This window comes from Aphelocoma coerulescens, chromosome 13, assembly GCF_041296385.1.
Source record: "Aphelocoma coerulescens isolate FSJ_1873_10779 chromosome 13, UR_Acoe_1.0, whole genome shotgun sequence".
NCBI lineage: Eukaryota > Metazoa > Chordata > Aves > Passeriformes > Corvidae > Aphelocoma > Aphelocoma coerulescens.
Genome location: NC_091027.1, coordinates 12,443,776 through 12,458,282, shown reverse-complemented (window position 1 = coordinate 12,458,282; position 14,507 = coordinate 12,443,776).

The following is a 14,507-nucleotide window of genomic DNA, read 5'->3' as shown; positions in this document are numbered from 1 at the left end:
AAAATCACAGACAGTCACAGAATAAAAACAGTCAAGGAAAGGAGAACATACACATTTATGGAACCACTGACACACATGCAACAAAATCCAATAAAGCAACAATGAGTAAATGAGAGGGGGAAAAAAAAAGAAGGGATAAAGCAATGGAGCTTCTGCCTGAATGCAGATTAACTCTGAGGTCAAAGTGGAAATGATGCACTCCGCTGCAGCACAGATTAACACATGCGTGGTGTCAGCCAGGGTGCTTTTTAACCTTTGATTACACATATGCAGGCAGCCTGGATTTTCGGCAGGCATAAAAGAGGAGGTTGGAAGGAAAAGCTTGCCCTATGCTGCTGAGCATCCTCATTTTTCTAAACAGTGTGGAAATCATGATTGCGAAAGGGGGGGCGAAATGAAAGGTTGGATGGGGGAGTGGAAAAGGGAGGGATAGTTGTTGCTAAGTAACTCAGGAAATGGGGAAAGCAGCATTGGTGGAGTCGGTATGAATGAGGTGATTTAATGTGTGATAGGATTAGGGGGAATATGCAAGGTTTTTATCTCCCCTCCCCCTAATAAAATGAAGCTACACAGACACAGGAAACACTTCCTGGCCAGAGGGGAAACACTAGAGGACTATAAAAGATGAACGTTGCCGAATTTTGGAACCAGAATCCCAAGTTCCATTGTCCAAAAATGCAATTTAACAACTAATGGTGGAGAAAAAATTCAGGGAATCTCATGATTTCCTAAAGTAAGAGCACTTCAGTCTAAAATAGGTACTTGGACTACAACCTACAATAACATTTTTTTTTACCTCCCCTATTTCTTCTGTCTAGATTAAAGTAAATATGGACAAAACCAAGCCTGCCTAATGACATTTATGAACTGGGGGAATGGGCAAACTTAGTCATCAGGAATATTTTTTTCAGTCCCAAGCCCATTTTTCTAAAACTTAAGGGATAAATAAATAAATAATTATCCTAAAGAAAACTTAAATGAAGGGAAAGTGAAATGTTGCCAATAAAATAAAAACATCAATATCTCCTGCTGTACTTCGTCTAGTCTGAACCAAATATGACACAGATTCTGCTGAAACCTTCTAATACCCTGGACAATCTGTTAGTTCCCCGTGTCCAAATGCAGAATGAAATTTATCCATCAGAATTAGATACAGTAGTTGCTGTCTCAGAGTCTCTAAAAACATAGATCTAGCCTTCAGCAATCAAGTTAATTTTTTCTGTTTCCAAACACAATACATTTAACAGTAAACAATAGATCAGTATTATTAGTTGAATGAAATATGTCTTGGTTCCTGGATAGTTCGATGATTATTTGGGCTAGTATCTAACACAGTCACTGTATTTTTATGTGTATTATCAGTGTTTGTAAACACTGTATTATCAGTGTTTACAAACAAAGTAAAAAGTTGCAAGCCTCTTTCTTAATATTTCCAGGCAATGGTCTTATTGTTAATTAAGTTATTCAACCAGCTCATGAAATACAGCCTCTTCAGTGATAGAAAGCTATAAAATATTTCAAATGCTCTCTCTATATCTCTCTTCTTCTGTGTTTTTATATATATATACATATCTATATATATAGGTATGTATGTGTATATATATATGTATGCATGTTCAAATATCAACATTTATTCATGGTTCACTTCATTACCTGTAAACATGACACTTCTGTGATTTTATTGATGTAATCTCTCTCATCAGTTAGCACAACATTCCTTTGAAGGATGAAAATGCTGTGTATATTTTGGTGAGGGAATCAAAATTGTTAGCTAAGAATTTGAATTATACAAACATTTATTGTCTTGGCTACAGCAACTCTGTCTGCACAAGCATGGCAGCTTTGCTCTGCACATTTTTTACTGAAAATTTGTTCTGTTAGCAAAATCTTCTTTTCTGAAAAGAGTTCCTGGACTTCCTACAAAATTCTTACACACTTTCATTCCAGAGAGTTAGCTCATTATTCATGCTAAGAGAGGCAAGGGGTCTGCAATAGAAGAAAAACCTGCAGGTGTCAAAGCTTGAGAGAGTTTTCCAGGCTTCCCATCACATAGAGGGTATGTCAAAAAGAATTAGATGCTGTAATACTAATCCTTGATTGCTCAGAGTTTATTAAGGTACAGGGACCATTGATATTATTCCTGTAGGTACTTTATTAGCTGTACCTTCTATTCACATTGTTAATTGGGTACCAGTGGGTTTTGATAGGCAAGCATAATGTGGAGATTGTGTAGATATTTCTGCATATTAAAACTAGGATCACCATATTATGATCAATTTTTCATCCCAGACGCATCTGCTTTAATTTTTATTTCAGCTGCCTGCAACTGACATTTAGGCATTGACTTGGGTAGTGGGAATTAGGATCTTTGACCTATGATACAGTCAGTGGACCACACAATGGCCAAGTTAGGTTTTTGAGTGTCTTAGATAAGATAATTTCAATATTAAAATACTTGACCCCAATACATAAAACTTATCCACCACTAATCAAGCAATACCAATTTTGTCTCTAAGTAATTTTAAATGCAAATTTGTCCTTGCATTTCTTTGCAACCTCAGCCTGAAAGAAGGGAAAGCAAACCCATGTTTTATGCTTAATGAATTTCAATATTATTATATTATGTTGATAACCTCTGCTAGGAAAATCTTTGTTTATCTGTAGCAGATAGAACTGCCATAGAAAACAAAAATATGCCAGGCTGTTTTCTCTCTGAACACACATAGTCTTTGAAGCACAGTGTTCTGCTTTCTGTGCCCACAAGCTCAATCAGACACCGATGTTTTAGAATTCCATCGCAATAAATTATCACAAAGGATCAAATTTACATGAGGACACTGCCTCGTGTGAAATGTTTTCCTGACACCTTTTGTGTGATAAACCAATCCCACATAGTAACTTGCCCCTGGGCACAAATGTAGTATCTTCACAACAAGTAACTTCAAGTTTTTATGAAAAAAGTCTTAGGAAGAATAATTAAACACACAAGTGATTGTTCCAAAAAGAAGCATTCTGTATCATACTAGAATATTATAAGAGTATCTTAGTGAATTTGGCAGACATCTTGTTTGTTTACAAGGGGGTTCTCAGCTCCCATGATTTCTCTATGTGTCTGTATCCTTAAGCCCAAGGAAAACATAGCTTTTCCTTACCCTAAAATTATTTCTTTTCTGTGTATCAAATATTAAATCACATGTCAGAAAGAAAGAAAAAAAAAGATACATGTAAAATAGCAAATACAAAAGTGGGTGTTACAAAAGATGCATAAAGTGGAAAAAAAAGGATTCTGTCAATGTCAATATCTTGCCAGATTGTCTTTTATCACATGTCCTGTCTGGAAGTTTTTTCTGTTTCAGCTTAGTTTTCCTTGTGTTGCTTTAGACATAAACAAACAAGCAAAGCACCAAAAATAAAGTGCTAATTTCACTCTCTCTCTCTAATGGCACATGGTGTGGGTAGAGATAACTGGTTTATATGGGTCATGTAAAGGATGCTTTCTTAAAGGCATAAGAAGGAAACATCTAGGTAGTTAAATTCTCTAATTATGCTTATGAGACTATTTATTACATATCAAGTAATGTTTTGATGCTTAGAAAAATACATTAATGTCGGGGTCCCTTTCCCCCCTGCCATGTAGCCCTGGGAGAGGGGCCCTGGGGAGAGACATGGGGTTTCCCTAGCCCCTGGTCAGCCTCGTTCCCCATTGGTTGTTTTGTGTTCCCCTGCACGGGCAAGGACCCTCAGGTCCCATGACTGTAACAGTTCCTCAGCAGAGCCTGGCCATGCGGCTGGGGAAATGAACATCTCTGAAACATCTGTCAAGAATGGGTCCATATCTATTTCTTTTCCACAGCCTCCTTGTTTGATACATCGTGTTACAGTAATCCCCGCTGTGACAAATGGTGGTGAATTGAGAGCAGAACGATCCCCAATCCCTAAGCGACTGATTTGTGTGAGTAAACCCTAGAAACTTTGGATTCCTCTTCTTGGTTTTGTTTTGCTATTCCATATCTGAACTATGGAGGAACCATGGGAAGACTCTTGGCTCTCAGAGCCACATATGGACATTTATCTTAAACTTGAAAAGATTCTTGAACAACGATTTATAAATTTTAGCTTAATTCTAGCTCAAAAGGAACTGAAACACTTCCTGACATGGTTGTTTAAGAACTTTTTCTATGTTTCTTGGGATTTATTTCTTACCAAAGACTTTTGGAATACCATTTGGACACAGTTAATTTTTGAGTTAAAATATATGCCAATGGAAGAATATTTTCATGAATATTATTTAATTACCGAGACTGTTGAGCAATGTCAGCTGTGTCTTGGCGAAGGGAAGCCTGGCTCAGGGACCCTGCGACCCAGGCCACGTGGACCGAGCCCTCTGCGAGCAGCAGTGAGGCAATTCCCACGTGCAAGCAGAGCCACGCGAAGCGCAGCAGGAGCGGTGTGACCCGGTGGTGCCTGCCTGGCCTCGCGCAGTGCGTGGTGGCGTGAGCCCTGTGAACACCCAACCGAGAGGGGTGGCGTGTGGGCGGCGGCTGGTGGCAGCGGAGCAGAGCTGTGCCCAGCCAAAACATGCGCTGGAGCAGGGTGCAGGGAGGTCATCTCTCGGGGGCCTGGCCGAGACATGAAAGCAGCGCCCGGCAGCAGCAGCAAAGCTGCGACCAGAGGAGGTGATGCATGGAGAACTGAGCAGCGCGGCCCAGCCCGGCCCGTGCGGCCTTGAATGCGAGCCCGGGAAGAGCGCACAGGCATGAGCAGCCCCAACAATTCCAACAAGGGAGCAACCGAAAGCAAAAGAGACAGCAAAAACTCAGCGAGACAGAAAACAGCAGCCACTCAGAAAAAGGAAAAAATCACCATAGCTAAGGTTTTAGGAATAGTAAAATGGTATAATGTTAAACAAAAATTATGGTTTTATAATGAGGTGTGACAACCAGCAAGACATATTCGTTCATAGAACTGCTATTAAAAAGAATAACCCTGAAAAATGCATCCCAAGCTTGGGAGATGGAGAGGTGGTGGAATTCAAAATTGTACAAGGTAGAAAAGGGTTACAAGCATCGCGGGTCACTGGGCCTGATGATGTTCCTGTGAAAGGCAGTATATATGCTAAAAATTGTAGTCATGTTAGACAATATCTCCATTGTAAGCCCCCCCTAAAGTCTCCCTTTCCTAATCCCACCTTTCCCCTTTATCCTATATCCTATTACCCCCAGTGTATTCCCAATCCATTTTTTCATCCATAGTTTCCCTCACAAAACCATGCCTTTGCCAATTGTTTCCCCAAAAATCCCTTTCCAATGCCGAGTGGGGGATGAAAAGGGGGGGGGGGGGGGGGGGGGGGGGGGGTTGGAAGACATTAAACCCTCTCCTGCCTCAGTTTCCCCACAAAGCATGCTCAGAGAGTTCTGTCTCCCTTCTGTCAGCCTTAAGATGTTCCAGAGAATCTGTTTGGACATTTAAAGACTCAGGAGGGTGGCTTATTTTGTTTTGAAACTGTTCTTGTTATGTTTATCCAGTTGTTTTCAATGTTAAGTTTTAAATCTCTCTTGTTAAAAATAAACAGGTGAAACGCTGGGGTCCCTCCCCCTGCCATGTGGTCCTGGGAGAGGGGCCCTGGGGGGGAGGCACGGGGTTTCCCTGCCCCTGGTCAGCCTCGTTCCCCATTGGTTGGTTTGTGTTCCCCTGCGCGGGCAAGGACCCTCGGGTCCCGTGATTGCAGCAGTTCCTCAGCAGAGCCACGGCCATGCGGCTGGAGAAATAAACATCTCTGAAACATCTGTCAAGAATGGGTCCATATCTATTTCTTTTCCACAGCCTCCTTGTTTGATACACGTGTGTTACAGTATCCCCACTGTAGCACATTAACTGTTTTAAATTATTCTTACCTTAAAATAAAATATCCTAGTTATAAATAAAAAGACTTTTGAACTGCATGAATCAACATATTTTTAAAAATAGCTTGTATAAAGCTATATATAAATATATATTTTATAATAGTAGTTATAACATTGATAACATTTTGCTTTCTTCCAAGATTCTCCTAGCATATTCTAGCCCTGGGTAAATATTTTAATACTGAATTCCTGAGGAAAATAGCATCCAATATAAAGCATTTCTTTGATGGAATTCTAGGATTTGATATAATCTCTCTTTTTTTCCAATAGCCTGTCTTCTGACACATTTTCTGGTCATCAATAGGTGTATATATGTGTCTTAAAACATGGAAAAACTAAAAATTAATATTGGAACACTTCTAGGAGAAAGGTAGGTCATGGTTTTATACATTTATTACTCTACATATGTGTTCATGGTTGTGTATGGGAGGATTTTATTTAGAATACCCAGACACCTAGTTCTCTTTTAATCAATGTGCTCAAAATACAGCGAGTCTGTGAAGGAGTGGTATGGAGGTGGGCTGAACTAAATCTGCACGAGGTAAGTGCTAGACTAAAATCATAGTTTAGAGATGATTATTGACTTCCCAATCAACATGAAATCTGGACCTTTCAAAGAGCTTTGTAAACCAAGACCAACTTCATTATTGCACAAATATATACAATCATGTCAGTACTAAGTAGATGAACTCAAAAGTATATCCAAATATAGTGTATCCAAATATAAATCTATTTTGCCAAATGTAACCTAAATATAACTATCTGTTATAGTATTAAAAAACAGTCCCATCTTAATATTGAATCTCACTGCTACTTTTCCCTGGTAAATATTGGATGGAGTCAGAAATATTGTTTATCATTGTGTAGAATATGGATGTCACAGAATTTCAAACTAGGACTCTAAGTTATATTTAATTATTTAACTGAAAAAGTATTGTTTAAGCATTGTTTCAGTCCTGTTTATTTAGAAGTAAGATGACTCACTTAAACTGTCAGAATAAAAGAAAAAAAAGACGAAATAGGTAAAGATAGTAATTCTTTCAAGAAACCCTTCAAGCTGAAGTCACCTTCTTAGAGGATTCAACCTACTGCATTTTTTTTTTTTAAAGCCAAAATCTTGGGCTGCTTGGGAAATTATTTTTTAGAGAATAATTTTAAAGTTTAGTGATTCAAATTGAGAAGTGTTTCCCAAGACAGGCATACAGTGATATTTCAGGATTTAATGCAAAATGAGTATTTTTACAGATAGATATTGATTTAATCTGTATCACCAGGTTTCTCTTCAAAGCAATCACTTTCCAAGTATTTGACATAAAAGAAAAAATTCTGGTAGCCTAAATACAACCAAAATACAACCCCAAAATACTCTGTTTGCTTATGTGCTTTGATCTTATGCTAAAACAGTAAAGAAAACAAGTTGTTGGCTAAGAGCTCTCTCACTCTGCTTAGATTTACAAGCTCCTGCCAGGAACAGACTTACCAAATGCTATTTTGTGCTGTAAACATCTAAGATTCTGTTGTCATAAAACTGTTGGAGCAAACTGCGTTCCCCATCTCCCTACTACGGACCTGATTAAGCTTCCTTGCCCTGTAACACTACCTAGAGGATCTAGTCCCAGTACTCTAAATTCTTATGTGAAGAAATCACCATGCTAAGGTACTCTCTGAGGAATATATTAATGTTGTTTTCTGAACAGTTTTATTAATGCCTAGGAGAAGTTTCTGCTTCACAAGAGTTTTGAAGAAGCACATTTTTGAGGAGTCATTTATTAATATGTATTCATATATATCAGTCTTGTGTACAGAATTTCACACAGTTTATACTAAGAGCTTAGATCCAAACCCTGTGTTCAAACTATAGCTTCCTCCCCATACTTGCCTTGTGCTGAATCTCTAAGTTTAGGACCACTTTGAAACCATCCCAGCAAGGCAGACTCTGTGTCCTGTACTCAAGCACCAGCCAAAGGGGAAAGGAGAATGCTGGAGTTGTCCACCTCTCACTCCTGGGGTTGAGAGAGGGTGGGCAATGCTGGGCTTATTTCTGGGGTGATGACAGGATCTCTACATGAAGGAACAAGGGAACCCTGTTCACATAATATGCACTTTCAGTGGGAAAAGTTGAGTTCCACTGTCCATAAACATGATTATTACCAGTGACCATTCAACCTACTTGCATCTTGATTTAGATATTTACCTGCATGTAACTTGTAACCATATATATTGTCTATTGAGAAATGAGAGAGGAAGGAATACCATGTGCACAGTCAGTACTAAACACCAAAAGGAAAAACACATTAGAAATTTTGAAAGGGTACTTTTCAGTAACTGTGTTCTAGTACTTGAATATATGTGTATTGGAATGAAATTAAACAGGTCTTCAAATCAGCTATGAAACAGCACATTTCATGGACCAATATGCTTGCAAATATAATTTCATTGGTATATACTCACATTTGGCAGGATTAATGTGTTCTGTAAATGATACGTTTTTGTTCAAAGCATTGTATATCTAATTTTTCTTACTGCTACAAAGAAATAGTGCTCTTGAGGATGCTAAATCTGTTTATTTGAACTGTGCACATCTACAGTAGTATATTTATTCCCAGACGAAGAATGAAAATTCTCATAGACCAGGAAAACATGGTTCATTCGTTTATTAGTTTTTCCCAATCTATAATGCAGCAAGAGCATCAGAATCAGATGCTTAGTTTCTGCCTGAGAAAAATAGTTTGGCTGCCTCAAGAGAGTGATTACTTCTTTCAAAAAGAAGTGTTTTATCAGTTTTTCCACAAATAGATATAGTTTTTTCAGAAGAGTAGTCTAGAAATTCTGACAAAAGGCCAAAGGAAGCAGTTGGAAATGCATGCTTAGGATAGGGCCTAAGCTCAAAGCTCACAAACCTTGATGAGAATTAAGAGCATATTTAACTGCAGCCTGAGCCCAGGGCTTTGCACAAGGATGTGCAACCTTTTTTTCATTAATGCAAGAAAAGGCCACTACTTGACAGAAAACTTAAGCCTCAGAATGTCACTTTTCACACTTGTAATCTCTATATTTTCAGTAAAGATATTTTTACTGTTTCTGATTTTCTCTCTTACCAAGAAAGTGAGACCTTAAAGTAAAAAAGGTGAGATTTGACAATATAAATTCTGAATTTGTTCAGCAGTGAATATTTTAAGACACCAGTCTCCAAGGTCTGTGTGATAGCAGACACTCAGGGATGCCAGTCCTTCTATGAGACCCAGCATCACTGACCTGTAGTTGTTATCCCTTTTGTATAGAAAATCTGATTTTACATACATTGTAGGTCTGGAACTTTGCTTGGTGTTCACTAACACAGAGCCAAAAGCTCTGTATTTCCAGGCCAGATTTGGTATTTCCTTTAGACAGTTTACATAATCCTAAGATTTCTTTTGATGTGTCATTATCTCCTGTGATTGCAATATTCAAAGTCTATTTCCAGCAGCAAGGTAGTATCTCCTCCCAAAGTAAACGTGAGGAAAAGCTTCCTGCCATTTGTGTAGGACCACATCAGGACACAAATATGGTTTCATATAGGTTGAGTGGAGCAGGAATGGCTACATCAGGAATGGATCCAGGGTGCTGAGGTCTGTGAAAGCCTTACAGCTAGCCCTGCCAAGGGAATGTTATGTCCATTCTGTATAATCATTGCAAATGGTTTTCAATTCTTCCTCCAAAAAAGAGGAAGTAATGGAAGTAAAAGGCCATAAAGAATGTTTTCTTAATGCAGAAAGGAAGCAGCCCAGTCTCTCTGTTTAAGAAAGAAGAAAAGAAAGAAAAAAAATCTATGCTAACTCGTTATACTAATTCTGCAAGTGTAAGGATACAAACAGTATAGCTTTCAATACAGTAATCAACATCTGTTTTTCATGTCTGCATTTGAGCTATAAGTTTGGTTTATTTTGAGTTAATCTTTTTAACTTTACATAAAGCTGAAGAAGAAATCTCATAGTTTGGCCATGTTTCTGTTTGGGGTCAGCTCTTTTGATCTTTCAGCATTCAGAAGGATCACATTCTATGCAGTGGATGCAAATACACTTTGGGAGTGATACCCGATGACAGTTCATGTGTGCAAGCAGGTGTACATTTTTTGACTCTGGACTTTTAATGTCATGCTATGACATTCTTATGGGAAAGAAAGGATATATGATCTAGTTCTAGAAATTTCTCTTCAGTAATTTTCAGTGGTTTGCTTTTCCGTGCAGTTGGGTACTGAATAGGATTATTTTTTTTAGTACCAAATGTATTAATTAATAATCTGGATGGTAGTATGAATAATATCCTTACTGTATTCAGTAAAGACACCAAGCCACAGGCAGGAGGGTGTTGGGAATAGGATTAGACCTTAAAAATAAAAGCAGATCTGAAAAAAAAATATTTCAGAACATTCAGAAAGAATGGCCAGAAGTCTTGAAAACTGTTGTCAAAGGAAACATGAGATAAAGGCATAAATGCAGTTTAGTCTGAGAGAAATTATGTCAAATTTTCAAATATGTGCAGGTGTAATGAGGCATGAATAGCTGGCATTTCTGCTTTGTTGGATGATAGAGATTTATCACATTGTCTTAGATTAATTATCTTTGGATAAGTCAAAAAAATGCCCTATGGTAGAAATCCCAGACCACTGGAACAGTTTTCTGAGGTCAAATATGAGGTCCCTTCAGTGTTGCTTTCTATGACTGATAGGTAAGTTCTTTATAAGCTAAATAATGGGCTGAATTTAAACAGAGAATTGTTCAGTTAAGCTTTGAACAAAGAAGAAAAAAGGCAGTCTCATACATATATTTTTTATCTGAAATAACTAATGGAAAATAATTCATTTAATAGGCTAAAGGGCAATGAAAGCTTCTGTTGCCACAAAAATAAAGGTATAAAATTTTCATTATTTAGATGAGAAAAAAAAAGTGTATTGCTTGCAAGATCAAAAAAATGGAAGGAAGAAAGAAAGGTGATTTCCAAGGGTGTTATATAAAGTTCATAGCCTCTTTCTATCTCTTTCTCTTAAGTTCAGTTTTGTTACATGGAAGTTCACTGCTAAGCAATGAATTTCAGGAAAATATTCCTAAGAATAACCTGAACCTTGTTACTTTTCATGTTATTTGATCTTGTATAACTTACAGAACAGCAACTGCATTGAAAATCTCTTCAAACTTCTTGGACTACAAGAGACATGTCTTTTATTCTTCTTTCCTGTTTGCATATGTAGTGGATTTTTTTGCAACTCTAAGTGACATGGCCCATATACTCACAAAACCAAAAAATGAATTAATCATTCCTTCTCCTCTGAAATGTAGATTGTGTGAGGATCTCAGTTGCAGACCAGATCCTAGCTTTTGCCTATGTTTACATATTTCTGTTTCAATGTTTCTCTATGGTTTTAAGATTTTAAGAATCCTACTGCCCCAAAATATAAAGTTCCTAATATAAACAGTGACACATCAAGTGTCACTGAAAAGTGCTGAATTGATATAGTTCCATCTGTTCTACCTAATAAGTCAAGCACATGTTGAATGAAACTGTGAAGGCTTATACTCACTTCTTTGCCCTTAACTGGCTACCACAGTTCATTTTTTCAGACGAAATAAGGCTTCAGAAGCTGCTTTGAGACTATACAGGACAGGAAGTATAGAAATTGTAGGAATTTAGTATTTGACTCTTTTCAGCATTATAAAGTTCTCAGAACTGGGACAGAGAACACAAAATCTCTCTAAAATCCTGTCATATAAAAATGTAACTTATCGCCAGGCTGAAGCCTGAGGCCTGGGCCCATTGTTGGGATGTACACAGGGAATCAGACAGGCAGGAAGGGACAGCATGAGATCTCTCATCCAGCTCCTACTCAAAAGAGGTGTCAGTGCTGATTGAATTTAAACCAGACCTTGCTGTTCGGGTCTAGAAAAGCATGAAGGTAAGAGATTTCACAACTTCTCTGTGCAATTCATTCTGATCTTCAGTTGTGCTCACAGTGAATCATTTGTTCTCCCCCTTTGATTAATGACCCTTATTTCTAGCACTGCCTTCTGACCCTGCTCCATGAAGACCCTGGGGAGCTGCTCCATGTGCAGCCACTTCCATGATCCTCTGGGGGCTCACTCATATTTATCAAATGAATAACTGTACAATTTCTTGTGTTGAGGCCCCCAAAAAGGACCCAATGCTCCAGATGTGGTCTGATGAAGGCCAGGTAAAGGTGAGTGATGACCTCCTCAGATTTGCCTTCATCCCTGCCACGACTCCTGTTTCCCTGCCAGTCAGTCCCCAGCACTATTTTGGGGAGGGATTAGTCCATCCCATATGCAGTACTTTATAGCTATTCTTGCTGAATTTAGTGGTATTCCTTCAGCCAAACGAAGCCTCTCTGAATGGCAGCCCTGCTCACCAGAACATTGACACCATGCCCCAGCTGCTGTCTTCCACAAACTTGGTGGGGCTGCATCCAGTTTCCTTTAGTGCACAATTTAATAAACAAAATGCAAAATCTAAAGGCACTAGCTACAGTAGATTGATAATAACTATGTTAATTTTTCTTTCACACTAAAAAATTAAAATTAAAATTATTACTGTGAAGTACCATCACTGGGAGCTTCCCAGGAGTGTATTTTAGTTTATTTATCTGTGTCTGCTTTGAATGCTACCTCTCTGTGCATCTTCTCATGGAAAAATAATTTAAAATAATTAATCTTAAATGCCTTTATTTTAAAGGATGTTCATTTAGTTTCCTGGTTCTTTTGCACTAAGGCTTTATTATCAGAGGGGCTGTTACAACTAATGAGACCATACAGTGCTATGCTCATGTTTCAACAAAATCCCATTAGAACTTTGGTCAATTAAACGGCATTTTGAAGCAAAAATAACTGAATGAAAAATTCAAATAAGTTTAAACATATAAAACATTATAATGCTTAATCATGTTAAGTTACATATTATTATTGCAATGATAATTATTAAAAAATTGTGCTAATATTAAAGTTGATCATGTGATAATCATGATTAGGCAGCATTGTCTAGTTTGAAATGATGTCTGTGCTGTCATTCCAGGGGCTTGGACTAAAGTAAATATTAATGTATATATTGATAAGAAAGCAAATTAAGAAAATTGGAATTAAACCAAATACTCTGAGAAAGCTTCATTTTGAATATTCCTCTATCTATTGTCACCATCAGATACATAGAACCAGGCAGAAATTAAATTAGAAGAACCCGAAAATGTATCCACTTGGAAATGAAGTGTCTTCTCCTCTGACATAGCAGTGAATCCACCAGTGAATTGCTACAGCAAGAGACCATTCAAAGGAAGCTTTCAAGTGCTTTTTAATTATTGTTTAGATGTTACACATTCCTCTTTCTTTAGAATAGTGTCTCAGGAGCTGTAAACCAAGATTTATTTTACTGAAACTTTAGGTCTTTTTCCATTCAGCAAATATTAATTTAATTTTTCATACTTCCCCCAAAGAACAAGCCAAGAAGCTAATGGACTGCACACTTTGATCTTTGTCAGATGATGTCAACAGTAGTAAATGTCAGGGTGAATCCAGAAATAGAGGTTAACCTGCTTCTTTTCTTCTTGGATATTTAGCAGTGGGCACCTGCACCATCATTTAAGCTAGAAGTCAAACAGAGATTAAATTGGTTGGGTTTTTAAGAGATACTACTAAACTAAGTTTTATATTGTTTCATAGCAATCCTGAGAAAAAACAGAATCAGTGTTTTATGCCTCTGAGTTAACAAGTTAGCATAATCACCTGCAAAACATGTCTTTATTTATGTGTTACTCATCAGGGTCAATGTTACAGGTTATAGGAATACAGAGAGGTGCAATGAATATTACACATTTAGAATCAGAACTGAAATTTCACAGATCTCAGAGGAGATATGGGAAATCAAAAATTCAGAAATTTTAACTTGTTTTAAAGCTGATTACCCTACTGGCCATCTTGAAATAGATGAGTTCACTCCACTGAGCAGAGTTTGGCTTTGAAGTACCCAGGAAGGGAAAGATGCAGCTACCCCAGTGCTTGTGCATCATTGGGGTGTGAAAGGATTGCAGGCACAGGGTACAGCACACTCTTTGAGTTTATAAGTATCATGTTATATAATGTAAGACCACTCTTACCTTTGGTTAAACAAACATTGTTCTGTGAACCTGCTCCACTCAGTTGCACTTCCTAAGTGTTCATTCCAGGCTACTGCTGCTGAACAGCAGGAATGGGATATGTGGACATTTTCCAGGGAGGCAAAATACTACTTGTGCTAGTTTGAAAACAAACCAGTGAGAGGCACCAAGTCAGAATAACAATTTAATGGAAATTAAAGAAAAGGAAAAGAAAGTAAAAGAAAACACTGACAGAGTCAAGATACAACCTGAGTCCCTGTTAGGCAGGGTAGTGGTAGCAGTCTGGTGGAATGGTGGCTGCAATCCTCTGAAGTGGTGATCCTGTAGTAGAAGGGGTCTGCTCTTCCTCAGAAAATCCAGCGGTGGCTGTGTAGCTCCTGTCCTCTGGAAATCCAGTGGAGTCCCTTTGATGCTCAGAGTCCCAGTTATATCCATGATGGGATGCTTGGTTCCTCCCTCTGGGTGGAGCA